A 16,627-nucleotide genomic window follows, 5' to 3' on the forward strand; every position below is an offset into this window, starting at 1 on the left:
TTTCTTTTCTGGTTTTGAGTCTATTCAGGTTTTCCATTTCTTCCTGTTTCAGTTTTGGTAGATTTAAATGTTTCTAGGAATTTATCCATTTCTTCCAGATTATCTAATTTGTTGCCATACAATAATTGCTCAAAATATTCTCTTATAGTATATAGAAGTTTGTATTTCTTTGGTGTTAGTTGTGATCTTGGATTGGAAGAACAAATATTGTTAAAATGTCTATGCTACCCAAAGCAATCTACATGTCAGTGCAACCCCTATCAAAATACCACCAGCATTTTTTCACAGAGCTAGAACAAACAATTCTAAAATTTGTATGGAACAACAAAAGACCTTGAATAGCAAAAATAATGTTGAAAAAGAAAACCAAAACTGGAGGCATCACAATAACAGACTTTACGCTGTGTTACAAAGCTGAAATTATCAAAACAGTATGGTACCTGCATGAAAATAGACACATAGGTCAATGAAAAAGAATAGAGAATCCAGAAATGGATCCTCAACTCTATGGTCAACTAATCTTTGACAAAGCAGGAAAGAATGTCCAGTGGAAAAAAGACAGTCTTTTCAGTGCATAGTGTTGGGAGTATTGGATAGCCACATGAATAAGAATGAAATTGGACCACTTTCTTACTTACACCAAACACAAAAATATGAAAAGCCTAAATGTGAGACAGGAATCTATCAAAATCCTAGAGGAGAATTTCTGATAAAAGTTTTATATGGAATAAGACAAAATCCTGAGGAAGACAGCACAATGGCATATAGATGCTATAGTACTAACCAGAGAACGCTTTGTAGTAGAGAGGATAGTTGAGCAGACTTACTAAAGAGAAGGTGAAGTGACCTGATAAGTCCCACCTTGGCAGTGTTTCAACAGATTCATTTGTTCATATTTTGTTAATAATATTGTAGCATTATTATTGTTTGCCAATTTATAGTCAAAAATCTAAAATATTGATAAACAAGTATATTTTTGATTCCTTATTCTATTTCTAAAAAGTGTGTATGTATATATATATATATTTTTTTCTTTTTCCTAAATGTCTTTCAAAAGAAGGCAGAGTCATTAGTAAACCCATACCTGCCTCATTTTTGCAAGGGAAGGAAACTTGGAGACAAAATTCTGCAAGCCCCTATGGGAATCAATAAAGTTTAAAAGATAAAATTAAACAATCTGATTAAAATTTTTATGAAGAGAAGTGAATTTTTATTGAGAACTAAATACACATTACCACTTCACTCTTCATTACCGATTCTCTTGCCATTTCTTTGTCTCCTTTTCTTGCACATAAAGTTATGAATATGATAGTACTAACTCAACAATTCATGAGGATTTAGTGCAACAAACATTGTAAATTAGTCAAAATGAAGAGAAAAAACCATCTGATTGTTTTTGTTGTGGTTGCTCAAATTCATGCTAAATGAATTTAACCACTTAAAACATCTACCTATCTAATCTCTCAATCCTCAGTTTCTTCATGTGTAAAACAGTTAACAACTCTTTCCTAGGATAACTGTGAGGAGTGATGAGATTACAAACATGAAGAAGAAACAACAGCTGACACATAATCAGTCCTGCATCCATGGTAGCAGCTATTGTATCTATAACTTACACATATTAAAATTCATGCTGGATAAAGGGAAAGAGGTAGGAGTCAGGCTATGACTTATTTTACATTGCTACCTTGGGTTTTGGAAAATGAAATACTATCACTAGTAACAAAATGACTTTACTACTGAATTCCTTAAGAAATACAAAGGCAATAGAGGCTAAAGTCAAGCTAAGTATACTACCAACTCTTTTTAAGAAAGGAAATAAAAGATAGATAGATAGATAGATAGATAGATAGATAGATAGATAGACATGCAATATACATTTGACACGCTATCCCAAATCATTTTGCAAAAGTTTCTAATATACTTTGTCTTTTGTTCTCAGGAATGTGATACATATAAAAATTATATATTGGTATCTCCAATTATCAAGGTATCACATGTTTTTTTTAAAACATAATATGGAAAGCAGAATAAATTATAAAAGACATTTGTAAATTACATAGAAATTTCCTATCAAGAAATAAAAGAATACTTCTATTACATAGTTCCTTCCAGTCTTTTTTATAGTTTCATTACTTGAATGAATACTCTCTATGAAATGTTGGTATCCCTAATTTTACTTAAATCATACTTTCAGCACATTGTAGAAATTGGAAAAAACAATAAATAACTATACAATTGCCCTTTTATTATCCCAACATTTTTTTAAAAATTCAGGTAATAGAAGCCCTTTTCACATGACTCTTGTTCTCAAACCCTCTTGCTAAGGAATTGGGGGATTAATTACATATCCGATGAGCACAAAATGAGGGTCCCTATATTGTGGTAGTCCTATGGGATGGAGAAATACAAACTATTTAGAGAAAAACACAACTTCAGCTAAATACAAAAAATAAAAGTTTTAGATTTAGGGTAGGGATACTTCTGAAGGTGAAAAGGAGGGAGGAATGGAGAAGGAAGCAAGAAAAGCAGAGTCATAAAACAGTGTTTTTCACACTGAGCGTTGTGATTTATCAGCATTTATCAAGAAAATGAGAATTAATAGAAGAGAAAATATTAGAGAGCATTGCATTGAATACTGGTAAATATTGTCTATGAAATTTTATTTGTTATATTATGTACTCTATCATGATGGAGATGCATTTCTGACTGTGAATATTTGGGGGGAGCAGAAATGTTTAAAAAACACTGTTAAATTACTAAAACTTTGGTCTTTGCATAGTTACTGCAGTCCACTGAGTCTAATACCTTAACTTTATAGAAGTTTCAGATCCAGAGAAGATTTATTTGCTCAAGGTTATAGAACACAGAGAGTCAGAGCCTGATTCCACTCCACTGCCCTTTTCACACTACACTAAATATTAAGTTATGAATTGTACCTTTTTTCTCTCAAACTCACAATTTGTTCCATATCCAATCCTTGTTCATTTCCCTTTCAGATTATTTTTAGTTCTACTGAAAGCCTGTTGACTAATTGGAGTCACCTGTGTCTTGTTTGTCACACTGAATGAAGGATTTGGACAAAGCCATGGTATGGAGACAGAACTAAAATTATGGTTTCCGATTCAATGTCATTTGCATGTCTAGCCCTACAGTGTTTTTATAATCTTATCATAAATATAGTCAGTGTCAAATTGTGTGGTGATTATACAAAAAACAAAAATACTCTATGTGCCAACAGAACATTCTCAGGTATTATGCCTTTAAGTTAAAATTTATCGAAATAAAATGAGCGGGGGTGAAGGGGGGGATTGACGCACAATGCAGTTTGCATTCTTCAGAAGCCTTGCTCGATAAGTACTGAGTTTTGATCGATTGATACAGTGTCATATTTGACTAAAGAGGTGGGAAGTTGCTACTGTCGCTTTGTGCTGGATGGCAGCAGAATGCACTATTGATTTTATATGTTGGATGGGTTGTCAGTGTATAGTGCATTGTTGATTTTGACTTTTATAGCCAACATGTTTCCTTTAATTGGATCATTTGTAAAAGAGAGGAGGGGACCTGTTCTCCTTTGACAGTGACTGATTACAATCATTTCATGTTTGTCAATATTTGATAAACCCACTGTTACCCAACAACATGGCTGCCTTTATGCATTTGTTCATTCTGGTTCCATTTCTCTATTTACCCCAGCATTACTTGCGACTGATCTTCCCCAATTCTCACTCACAATTCACTGCTATATATACTCTTTCAGCAACAGACAGTCAATTTTTTCTTAAGTTTACCAAACAAGTCCCTTCTGACAATAACAACCAATCTATTTCCCAACATTCTCTTTGGTCTCCAGCCCCTACGGATCCTCTTTCCTTTGACAATTGTTACGAACTGTCAAGTTATGCAAGATATTACAAATATCCACCATGAATCTAAGTAGTTGTCTTATGCTTTAAGCTCTCAGATCCTAATATTTCCTAGAGGAAAGAATAATCCATTGCTATCCATCATCTTTGCTCTCTCAATATTGGGATTATTCCATACCTGTGAATGATAGCCTATAAATTTGAATTGGGTGGAGACCATGGTCCTTATAATCTCATTTGTTCCTAGAAAGTACCATTTTATGTAATTAAGAGTAACTGTGAAATGGTGTTCTGTTCTTACATGTTCATTTATTTGACAGCTGCAAATTTTAACTTTTGTACTTTACAGAAAGAGAAAGGTTACCAATTTGGTTGTTGTCTGTGTTCTTTTATACAGTAAGAATCTTCCCATCCCCCGTTTTCACCTAAGTTCCTTAGACTCAGACTTGGAAATGTTTCTGAGGTAAGTAAAATGCTTTTGAGGTAAAAACATATATATGTATATTTGGAACAGGAATCTTAGTGGAAAAAAAGGCTAGATTGCAATTAAGAGGTCTGAATCACAGTTCTGTGGACCTTGAGCAAGTCATTCAACTTATCAGTGCTAGAATTTATTCACCTGTAAATTATGAAGGCTATATTAAATAGCTTTGAAGATCTCTTCTATGGTTCCTCACAATTCCATAGTTTCACTTTTGAGACTTCAGTGCTTCCTGACAGAAGCTTACAAGGCAACCTATGTATTTTTCAGAAAGAGTCTTTCAAAAGTAGGCAGATAATTCAGGAAAATTGAGGTATCCTACTGTTCACTCTCTGGACAAATGTTGCCAGACTGCCTCTACATGTTCTCCAAGTAATGATGGATGATAATACTGCTACCCTTTTTTTTCCTGTATTCTACAAATCATATGCCTTGTTGACAGGTTTTCCTATTTGTGACAAGGATGAGTGTTTCAGAGACCAATTCTTTTTAATTAGAGGATTCTGACAGCACTTGGTCAAATATAGCATATTGGTTATTTGCAGGTACAAATATTCACAGTAACTTCATTGACATGAAAAAACCAATACAGCTGGAATTAGTGAGATTCAAAGGAAGATATTGGCTGTATGGGAAAAAAATACAAAAATGCTTCTTTGTAGGCATTTTGTATTATATACAAGGAGACATTTTCATTTATTTAGGATATTTGGAAATCTAGAGTAATATTATTAGAACAAATGTGCGAACTAGGATTTCATATACAATGTAACTATTGTCATATTTAAGATCTAAACCAACTTTATTAAAGATAGACTGGAGTCTGAACTGAGTGGGGGAACAAATTAGAAATAGTTTTATTTCCTTTTTCTGGTTATTACCTTCAATTTTGCTGTTAAATTTATCTTCTCATGTCTTAAAACATAGGAGGCTGCTTCTAGAATGAACAGGTCATTTTTTGTAGATAAAACTCAATTCTTTCCATTAGGGACCTCTGTAGTGGTAAATGGGGCCTGCTTCTGAATACCACTCTCTTTCTACTTCCTCTTTTTTTCTCCTTTAGTGGGTTGATTCCTAAGAAACTGATAGAGAAGATCAAGTATTTCTTACTTAATTGTGAACCTATAGAAAACCTATGTGTAGTGGGCATTCAAGTTGTGGTTCAGAGGGGTACGTGTTAAGTCTTATAAGAGATAAGTTTTCTGATGTGGAGAATGTCCTCTATGGCTTAGCTTCTCATTATTTCTTTTCATTCTAAGTCTTGGTAATATACAAGGTATTTTACTGTTGGGGAATCCTCCAATATCAGAGGTGCCTTTTGAGTTAAATACATGCAAGTCCCTTCAAGCCTGTGTATGCTTGATGCATACAATTGTTCAAGGGAAATTTACTTTATACACCTTTGCTACTTCAGTGATATGAATGCATGGATGTCCCTTCTTTTTGTCTACAGATTCTAATTCTTTTTCACCTGCTCAAATAGTTCCAAGGTCAGATCAGCTAGAATGATGTCTTAATAGATGCTTAACCAGGTAATGAGAATCAGTTTTCTGGCAGATACCACCAAGCTCTACAAAGAATTGTATATTGATATTGAAACACTCCCCCCCCCCCCAACAGGGAGAGAAAAGAAAAAGTCATAACATTATCTTCCAAGATTGTTATCTCAAAGTTAAGTAAATTTTCTTGAATTCTTCATCTTCCTTATATATAGCCTGAGTTCTGAGAAAGAGAACTGAGCTCTAGAGGAACGTGCACTGCATCACGACTTTAGAATGGAATGTACTTGGGATTTGTTTTCAGCTCTGTGATTTTGATTTTAATCTAACAGGAGTGGAACTTTCCATTCAATATCATTCTACATAATCTGGATTTGTGCTGCATTAAGAGACTCTGAATGTACTAAAAACTTCTCTTTGTTCTTGAAATGGCCAAATCACAGATTTATGAATAATCTGAGATTTAAACTGAAACCACTAGATAATTTTTTAGACAAAAAACAAACATTATTTGCTTAGGTGCCAGAAATTTCACCCCCCATAGCTTTAGTACCATCAGTGCAAATGTCAAGATAGCAAAAAAGGCAAATGATATCTTAACATTATAATAAAAGCAGAGATCTGCCATCCATGCTTTGAGAGTCAGCTGCCTGTTATAACTACACTTGGCCAGGTCAGAGAAAGCCAAAGATTAGAAACCATAGCATTTAATTATTCAAAGTTATATGAAACATTCCACTTATAGTTGGGTGGGTTGAAGAAAGCAAGATCGGATGCCATGCCAATATCTAACACTCTATGGTCCTTACATTGTGCGGCATACTTTTAGAGAGAGAATGGTAAAGAGAATCCAAAAGAAGTACAAGAAATAATATTAACATTTCAGAAGGCATAGGTCCCTCAGAAGATTCCCAATACCATGTATGTCAAAATTCACAAAGGGGTGTTATAGAAAAATGTGTATCATATTCATTTATGTCAAAGAGAGAGAGAGTGTGGACCAGTAGAAGTCATGAAAGTGCAGAGAGAGAAGAAATTATTCCCAAGCAGGTCAGCTTCCAGACCTGGGGCACACTGTGTTTACTGCTGTTATATCTATAAAGGACACATCAGCCAAAGCCTGGTATTCAAAACACAAGGCAGGCAGGGAATTCTCTCCAGCCTTATTGTGCAATGTTGTTGGCTTTATTTTTCCCTTTCTTCTTTTTTCTGCTTTTAAGGGTTTCAGTCATTTTTATTCATTTCAACAGCAGGTGTGAAATAGTAGGCTGTCATCTGCCTTTTTGTACTGCTGTGGGCCAAAATTATAAATGGGTTGACATTAATGGCAGTCCAGAATTTAGTGCTGTATTGGTAGATGGTATTGAAAATGTTTTGATATGACAGATGGAATGCCCACTGCTGAAACTTCGGTTAGACTTTAGCTGGCTACATCTGGCAGAGACTTTTTTATGTTTTGCTGTTGGTATTCAGTTTTTAAGGCATTTCTTCATTTTTACACTCCATTCTTCTTTCTCTCTTTTCTCTGATGTTTAATTTTCTCTGTCTTTTTTCTTTGTCTCCAATTTTTGGCAGGACCAAGAGCTAATGGAGAGTAAGGATGGTCTCCCTCAACTAGAAAGAGCAGGGCTTGAGTAAGAACTGAGACTTCTTATTCTTTATCAAACTTCCTCAAGAAGGAAATGTCCAAGGCATCAGATATCTTCTCCAATGTATGCAGGGTCCTACTCTACACACCACACACACACACACACACACACACACACACATCTGGTTAAAGTAAACATCAGGAGAGCCCTGGCAGGCAGAATTCTCTAAACTCGGCTGGATAGGTTACTTTGCAGAAAAATAACAGTGTTCCACATTTAAATAAGTTTGTGAAATGCTGGTTAAACAAAGATGAATGAATTTCTTTTCCATAGAACTCCTCAGAGTCTTTGAAGAATGATTTTCAACATATTTTCTTTCAGTCACTATGGTCCCTAGGTTGTTACTTCTTAGGGTCTCTTAGTTAATTTTACTTATCCATGGAAAGATTTGTCCTGTTAGACCAGACAAATGTTGACCTTAACCACTTTATCCCAAAGACTATCTTCCTCACATTAGTTTCCATTTTTTTTTCTCACATTAGTTTCCGTAAGAGTTTCAGAGATACATCTTTTTTTTCCCCTTCCTTGTGAACTCTGTACTTGCTCACACACATTTTTCTCAATTGTGTAAGGTGGGCTGTGATACTAGGCTGCCGCAAGTGCAAAATTTCCTACTACCTAAGTTTTTAGAGACTTCAATTTGAAGTCACAGTATAGAGCTCATTTCTGAAAATTTAGGATGATAGCTTACTCCTGCCTTAAAAATAAGAGATAACTTTGCTTTTACTTTTTGAAATGTCTCTGTAAAATTTACTTTATTGTTTCTCTTGAAAATATCTTTTCCTGTATTGTTAGTAGCAAATACCTTTTTGTGTAAAATTTATCAGTTCTTTAAATATTTGTATCTTTCATTATGAAAAAAAATGGAAATTGTTCTGACAATCCTAATGTCTATATCCAACATAGACTGGTTCACATGAAATAGGATAACACTTTGTTCTACAGGAGTGGAAAACATAAGGTAGATGGTTAGAAGGGAAATCGCCACTTAGATGCTTGAGAGAGGGGATATTAAGTATATAATAAGGAGGATGGAGACTATATGAAAATGTCAAATAGCACATCACCTGTAGAAAACAAAGAACTATGTGTAGTGTTCTGACACCACTGAAGAACAATTAGTTTATGTTAACTGTGAAGGAGTAAAGAATTCACAGAGATTGAATTTGAGCTGGACCCTGAGAATGAATAGACATGACCTGGGTGTAGAAGGGTATTTCAGGCAGCAGAAACAGCTAGAAGGAAAAAAACACCCAGAGGCATGAAGATATATTGTGTTTGGAAATTTTCAAGGAGTCTGGTTAGGATAAAATATCATGTATACAGGTAGAGTGGGGTTAAGCTTTGGAGTCCTAATCCTAAAAGCTGAATTCAGGCCACAATGTGAAGGCAATGGATTGCTGGGGAGATTGGGTTTTATTCTGCAGGTGGAGTTAAACTAAAATGAGTATAGAAGCAGGTAGGTCTCATGTGCAGATACATATCTGATTGAGGGTTCTGAAATGGAAACAATAAAAAATGAATTGAAACTAATTTATTGGAGCAAGAACAAGATGTTGAATGTCTGTAAATTATAGTAAACCTTGATTTATTTGTGACTTGGATAACTCTTTTACATTGCATTGTATTCTCTTTTGTCTTTAGATGTTTTCCCACAGTGTCCCTATATTTAATATGTAAGTTTTATGAAATTTTAGTCCTAATATGATGTATTTATATTGGAAATTTAGGAAGCCTCGCATGAATGTAAGCAATATACTGGATTCCGTGATGTCAGAAACATCTTGTATATCTCAGAATTTTCCAGAGCAGTTGGTTTATGTCATAAAAAACTAAACTAAAACACCATAGGGCAAAGGTAAAATAGTTGGATGAGCCCTCTGAGAATAAGAATCTCCAAATTGGTAGTGAACATCATATTTGGCATGTATATTGCTTGTGAGAATTATATAATACTCTGTCCAATTATCATGCAGAAAGGACACACAATTGGAAGAAGGAAGGAAATGAACTAATGGTGCAACAGAAAAACTTCAACTTATCTGAGAATTTTGTCACCAAAATGTGTATTATGAAGATGAGCATCTTGCAGCGAACCAAGTTTTCTGTAAATCTGAAAGCCACGCTAGTCTCAGTCCTCCTTAAGGCATACCTAGTAAAGGAGGATTATCATGCCTTATCTGTTTTACATTGGAAATCTTAGGCAACAAAAATAGGGAACCAAACAAAGGCTGTAAGTCATCATCTAATTCTATTAAGTTTCTTGACAATTGTTTCATCTTCAGTGATGGTATGTTGTTATTACTAGTATTTCTTTGAACTTTTGGGGGCTGGCATTTCTATGAAATTGTAACAGAAGGTGGAAACTGTACATTCAGTGAATATTCAGAATGCTATGGGAAAATAATGGAAAAACCATCTGCTTTGCATCATCTTTAAGGCTTCACAGAATATGACATTTGTACTGAATTTTAAAATATGAATTGAGTTTTTCCAGATGGACAAAGGGAGGGAATAGTGAATTTCTTGAAGGTTTAATGTGGTGTGTTCTAAAAAGAATGAATAATGGGGAGACTGGGTAACTCAGTCCATTAAGTGTCCAAATCTTGATCTCAGCTCAGGTCTTAATCTCAGGGTTGTGAGTTCAAGTCCTGTGTTGGGCTCCATGCTGGGCATGGAGCCTACCTAATAAAAATAAAAATAAAAATAAAAGTTTTATTTTATAAAAATAAATATAAAAATTAAAAAAAGCAATGGAGCAGCTAAGCAAGGCTTAAAAAAATTAGGTGGGAGCCATGTTAAGACTAAGCACATCTGCCAACATGTCTGTTGGAATGTTTCTCTGGAAGCCATAAGATGGCCTTGGGGATTTTAACCACTGATGTGACATGGTAGCAAATTTTGTGTAGCATGTGGAACAGTTGCACATGACTATAGAAACTTTACTATTTGATATACACAATTATAAATATAGCACCATCGTTTATCTGGTAGAATGTTCTCTTATTCCAGACTTACTACAAGATAAAACAATAAAAGAACCACTTGACAATAACAAAACAAATCAATCATGATGCTAATTGTCATCGTCTATGGGTTCTTGAAGGGAAAATGATGACTTTAGAATATCTCTAAAATATGCATAACAATCTTTCAATACATTAAATTTGATTAAATTCAACATTTTTTGAGTGTGTAACCATATGATGGGCATTGTGCTACAGGCCAGCAATAAAATACTGAAAAGGACACAGTCCTTACCACCAAATAATTTCAATCTATTGGTACAACCAGGTGAATGACTAGAAAATCTTCAACCCCGTATAGTAAAGCTATAATAAGGATGAATAAATGGAACCCCAGGGAGAGCTGTGTGTCCCTGTTTTCTTTACTTTTTTGTGGGGGAAGGGAGTTGGAAAAGTGAGACTTGAAGGGTTATTCTAAAGATTGGTAACACTAATAAGCTAATAATAAAAATTTAAATTGTATTAGTTTGTTAGGGGTGTCATATCAAAATACAATAGACTGGGTGGATTAAATAATAGAAATGTATTTTGTCACCATTCTGGAGGCTGCAAATCCAAAATTAAGATGTCCACAAGTATGGTTTCTCCTGAGGCTTCTTCTCTACTACGTTTACAGATGGCCACGTTTTCGTTTTGCCAACTTGTTTTTCTCTGTGCATTCCGAGTGTCTCCTCCTCTTCTTATAAGGACTTCTGTTCTCCTGATTAGGAGCCTACCTTTATGACCTCATTTAACCTTAATTACCTCTTTAAAAGCCATACCTCCAACTATAGTCACAATATGAGTTAAGGCTTCAACATATGAATTTTGTGGGAACACAATTCATTAACAAAAGAAATCAGATATTTCTTTCTTATGTCTCATTTCATTAAAGTTTAACTCGGTGACTGGACAGCTAAGTTGATAAACTAATTCAGGCAAAGATGTTAACAAGTAACACAAATTTAATGTATAATCTCTCCTGTCAGTATTTTCTAAAAAATGGGGTTCTTTACATTTGACTTCTAATGTGAGAGCTCCTGGCTTTAGGATAAACTGAGGCAGAAGGCAATTTAAGGCAAAGGATGGATTCTGATGATACCCCAAATTCACCTACCTTATGAGCAATCACCTGAGAGTTTATGCAAAGAGCCAGTCCCACAGTCACGTGCTGTTCTGACAGAAAAAATTACAACGCATGGGCTCCATGCTTCCTTGTTCTGGGATGTTGTGATGGCCTGCATACTATTTATCCAGAGATTTGCAATGGAAAAACATATACACAAATACACACATAGACATGAACAACACTAGCTGAAGACAGATTCTCTGTGCTTCTTTCCTAGGTGTTGGGTTGTCACATGCTCACAGAAAATACTCCTAGGCTAAATAGCTGGGTTGAGGGCTGGCTAGCTGTGGGTGGAAAGTCCTGTATATGGAGAAGGGTGGAGAGATAGAACCAGAATTCCTCACCTGCTAACAGATAGCAAGTGTCCCCCAGACTGATCTTAAGGGTCACTGAGGTTCTGGGAACCTGTTTGGGGTATAGCGCAAAGGCTTGGTAGTTTGTATCAGAGCAGCATGTTTCCATTGATTTACCAGTTAGGGTTCTGGCTGCAATGTCATTTGAATAAAGACTAACATCTTCTCAATTGTAGATTATAAAACCAGGTTCTTAGGAATTGTGGATTGAATTAGGTAAACTTGCACTGAGAAGTAGTTAAGGGGACAAATGGAAATAGGAGTGGTCTCTTTTATGGATTGGCCCTCCCCTCTAGCAATTTAAAACCTGCCCATCAACCCTAGATGAACTTAGGACCCACTTCCACTAACATTGTGCCTCATCTCCATAGCCTCTGAATCTGCAGAATAGCTCTTAAACCCTGATGACCCACAAACTACTTAATTTCCAGTATAAATATGCCTACACAATTGGACATAGTTTTCTGTGAGGCAGGAGTCATATGTTTCTCTTTTTTAAAATATTTTATCTATTCATGAGAGACAGAGAAGGAGAGAGAGAGGCAGAGACATGGGCAGGGGGAGAAGCAGGCTCCACGCAGGGAGCCTGACGTGGGACTCAATCCCGGATTCCGGGATCATGCCCTGAGCCGAAGGCAGACACTCAACCGCTGAGCCACCCAGGCATTCCCATATGTTTATTTTATTGGCATCCCCACTGGGCATAATATTTTGCCTGACATGTGGTGATCCATTCATTTATACAGGCATTCAACATGTATTTATTAGGCACCTACTATTTGCCAGACACTCTTTTAGACTCTGGGTTTCCAGAGTTGAATAAAAAATTCAAGTTTCCCATTGTCACGGAACTTACCAGGAATGCTTGACTAATTGAGCTTTATGAGGTTTCCTGTGTGCTAATGTCAGTGCTGCATTCTATAAGATCTAACGTTTTCAATTTACAGCTAAGAAAGTAAGCGAAGGATAGCAAGACTTGCTTTTTGATGTTTGCACAATCCAATTCCTGCTTTCTTTCCTTTAGCACATGACAAAACGAAGGGGCCTCCCAGGGGCAGAAAGAATCCATCACAAGGGACCTGGAGTTATGTTGGAAAGAATTCCGACCAAAGAGATTTATGAGGCAGTATAGTCACTGCTCAGGGGAGGGGAAGGTAGTGCTATAGCTTAAGATGTTTAAAACCTGGCTGCAAGAGAAGCAGGAAAATGCACCACAGGGAACAATTCCCTGCCAGGTTCTGAGGGATGGAAAAATGACTTAATGGCACTTTCACTGTCTTAACTTAGGTGATTTTTTTTCTAGTAAGCAGACATCTTCTATAATTCCCTTTGTAAATAGACTCATGATATAGATGTGCCTTTTTCTTATGTGACTTATACAAACCATTATTGTTGCTATTGTTGGCTCACAAAGAGTTGGAAGTTCATGATTAAGTGATGAAATGGACTACAAAGGCTAAAGTGAAAATCATTTCTTCACTCAAGTCCTGGGTCAAATCATGCCCCATGCCCCATTCTAGAGGGCAAGAGACACTCCAAGGTTTTAAAACTCAAAGGCTCAAAGAGTAAAAAAAAAAAAAAAAAAAAAGTGGAAGGGATACTACAAGTTATCTATTTGACATTTAATGTCAAAGGGCTGGAGGTTTTCATTAAAGCATCTATGGATAGAAGTAGGTCATTGGAGATGGAAGGACCATACTTATTACAGGGTCCCTGGACACCTGACTCCAGGTTTTTTTTCAACACTATAGCCCTCGTGTGCTTTTTCAATTCTGCTAGAACATCCTCCAGTGCTTCTAGTGCACAAGTCAATATCCCCAACAGCAGTTTGTACTAACAGCTCAGGTGCTGTTGGTACTTCTCAGCGTGGCTAGTCTGAGATGAAGCTGAAGTCCTTCCTCATTCAGAGAAAAGCAAAACAAAACAAGGAACAACAACAAAAGACTTTCCAAGACAAAGAGGCCAATACTATTTGCTAAATTAGTTTGAATTCCAACAAAATGCTTTGTGTATTCCACCCGTTTGGGCTTAGAATGAATTGCTTTGTGCACCATCTTTTTTTATGTGGATTTTCTGTGACCTTTTCCTGTGTCTCTCTGGTGACCTCAGCATGGTAGAGGCTGGATAGGTACATAGTAGATTATGGGAAGAACATTATTTTTGATCCTGGAGAAACTGACTAGAAATACAAAGCAATCTGGGTGAGAGTTCTGTGGGTGGATCTATCAAATCTTCAGGGGACAGTAACATTTTCATGAAATCTAAATTGTTACAAATCATAGAGAAAAATACATTTTTACAGTTCACTTTAATATAGCAGGAATAAACCTTATACCATGCTTGGTAAAGAGCATGTGTGTATGCAAACACATATGCATTCACACACAGACAGCAGAATAATCACACCTATAAGCATAGCTGCAAAAATGCTAAGCAGAACTTTAGCAAATTAAATTCTGTACCATATAAGAAGAATGATATGTCATGGCCAAATAACATTTTCTCCAGGTGTGCAAGATGGGTTCAACTAGGGTGCCTAGGTGGCTCAGTACATGAAGTATCTGACTCTGGATTTCAGCTCAGGTCATGATCTCAGGGTTGTGAGACTGACTCAGGGTTGTGTCATGCTCCGCACTAGGTGGGGAGCCTAGTTAAGATTCTCTCTCCCTTAAAAAAAAAAAAGATTCTCTCTCCCTCACCACCTTCTCTAAAAAGAAAGAAAGAAAAGAAAAAAAAAAAGATGGATTCACCTGGTAGCACAGGAATTAATATAATTTCTCCCATCAATAGGTCAAAAGGAAGACAAAAACCTAACAGATTAACCTAATAGATGCCAAAGTGCGTTTCACAAAGTTAAAATCTATTTGCTTTTAAAGTAAACAGACTAAAGTGAAAAAGAGGAAACTTCAGAATGAACTAAGAATACATATAAGAACTTGTTTTTGAAACTCTGCACACCTTATTTGACTACACAACTCCAGAGGCATTCCCAATAAATTCTGGGGGGAAAAATGGAGATGCCTGCTAGCTCTGCTATTATTCAACAAGTTTCCAAAGTTCTACCTGATGAAATAGGATAATAAAAACATAGAGCTATAAATACTGTAAAGGAAGTGACAAAATACCATTACTTACAGATTATAAGATTGTCTACTCCAAAAACTCAGTGAATCAAAGAAAAAATTATTGGGAGCTAACAATGAAATACAGTACGGTTTAGTTACAGAATAAATAAAGAACTCTAAAGCTTTCCAATACAGTTGCAATAACCACTTAGAACACATAAAGAAAAAGAGATTCCATTTGCCATGGCAACCAAAATAAAAAATATCAAGAAATAAGAAAAAATGTATTAGTCAAAGAAGTCTACAACACTTTACCTAGCTATATATTTACATACCTACATGCATGAGTTTGTGTATGTGCACAAGTAAATAGAGCAATGTCCTATGTTCTTATCTGAAAAGATACAATTCTGTGAGAAACTAATTCTTCTGAATTAAACCTTAATGATTTCAGTAAGTTTTCCAAATACTGAACTTGAAAAACCTATACTATATTTCTTCTAACAAAATAAATGATAGAGTAGCTCATTTCAAAAATAAAAAAAGAAAGACATACTTAGTTCTTTGTCTTATGAATTTTTACAATTCAAAAATTAAAACAGTATGATGCTGGTACAGAAATAGATCAATAAAAAAGAAAGAATGTCTAGAAACCAGCCATACTTCCTATCAGGATTTAGTACATGATACAGAGGCAATCTCAAAAAAGTAGGAAATCATTTTGTTTATAAATGCAAAATTAGGTTATACTTCACATATTATACCAAAACGAATTGCAAATAATTTATTTTTTTAAAGATTATTTATTTATTTATTCATGAGAGACACACACAGAGAGAGGCAGAGACACAGGCAGAGGGAGAAGCAGGCTCCATGAAGGGAGCCCAACGTGGGACTCAATCCCAGGTCTCCAGGATCACGACCTGAGCTGAAAGCAGACGCTCCACTGCTGAGCCACCCAGGTGTCCTGAATTGCAAATAATTTAAACACAGACATACTTTTTAAACTTCAAATAATAGAAGAAATATTAGTGGATATTCATGTAATTTTAAAGTGTAGAAGTGCTTTTGTATATGATTCTAACATCAAAGAAGGAAAACAAACTGATATTTGGAAATACTGATAGATTTACCAAATAAAATTTTAAAACATCTGTAGAAAGAAAGAAACTTAAAAAAAATGAAGATAAACTAGCACAACTATTTTCAATATATATAACAGCCAGGGTTAACATTTTTGTTACATAAAGCATGTTTCCTAATCAAGAAAGAAAGTAAAGGAGATATGAGATATAGACATGAATAGATAGCTCATTAAAGAAGATGTAAAAACCGTAAACTCTCTGAAGTATATAATAATTTCCCTCAGAACTTCCACTTCTATGATTTTTTTCTAAAAGAATATAGATGTACACATCTGCACTCACAGGCTTATTTAAGTTCAGGACGGCTTTGTTTGTATTAGCAAACAACTGTAGAATATCTGAATTCAATTCGCAAAAGGCCCATTGAACAAGAGATGCGTTGTCTTACCGTGGACTAAAATGTATATTTTAGAAGAAAAATTAGTGATATAAAAG

At 35.4% G+C, this 16,627-nt stretch overlaps 2 long non-coding RNA genes across 4 annotated transcripts in view; one reads left to right on the forward strand and one right to left on the reverse strand.

Moving 5' to 3' along the window:
* Nucleotides 1-15,239, reverse strand: part of LOC140635174 (uncharacterized) — a 72,751-nt gene extending 57,512 nt beyond the window's left edge. For 2 of the 3 annotated variants that reach the window (XR_012032509.1, XR_012032508.1), the window contains exons 1-2: nt 15,118-15,239; nt 1,085-1,136 (exon numbers count right to left, since the gene is read on the reverse strand). This is a non-coding gene — a long non-coding RNA (uncharacterized lncRNA). The remainder of the gene's footprint in view (nt 1-1,084; nt 1,137-15,117) is intronic. The other variant, XR_012032510.1, reaches the window with a different exon arrangement.
* On the forward strand, nt 2,997-6,257 carry LOC140635173 (uncharacterized). The gene is made up of 3 exons (XR_012032507.1): nt 2,997-3,091; nt 4,264-4,329; nt 6,062-6,257. It is a non-coding gene; the product is annotated as an uncharacterized lncRNA (long non-coding RNA).
* Nucleotides 15,240-16,627: the final 1,388 nt, after the last annotated feature.

This window comes from Canis lupus, chromosome 6 (genome assembly GCF_048164855.1).
Source record: "Canis lupus baileyi chromosome 6, mCanLup2.hap1, whole genome shotgun sequence".
Taxonomy (NCBI): domain Eukaryota; kingdom Metazoa; phylum Chordata; class Mammalia; order Carnivora; family Canidae; genus Canis; species Canis lupus.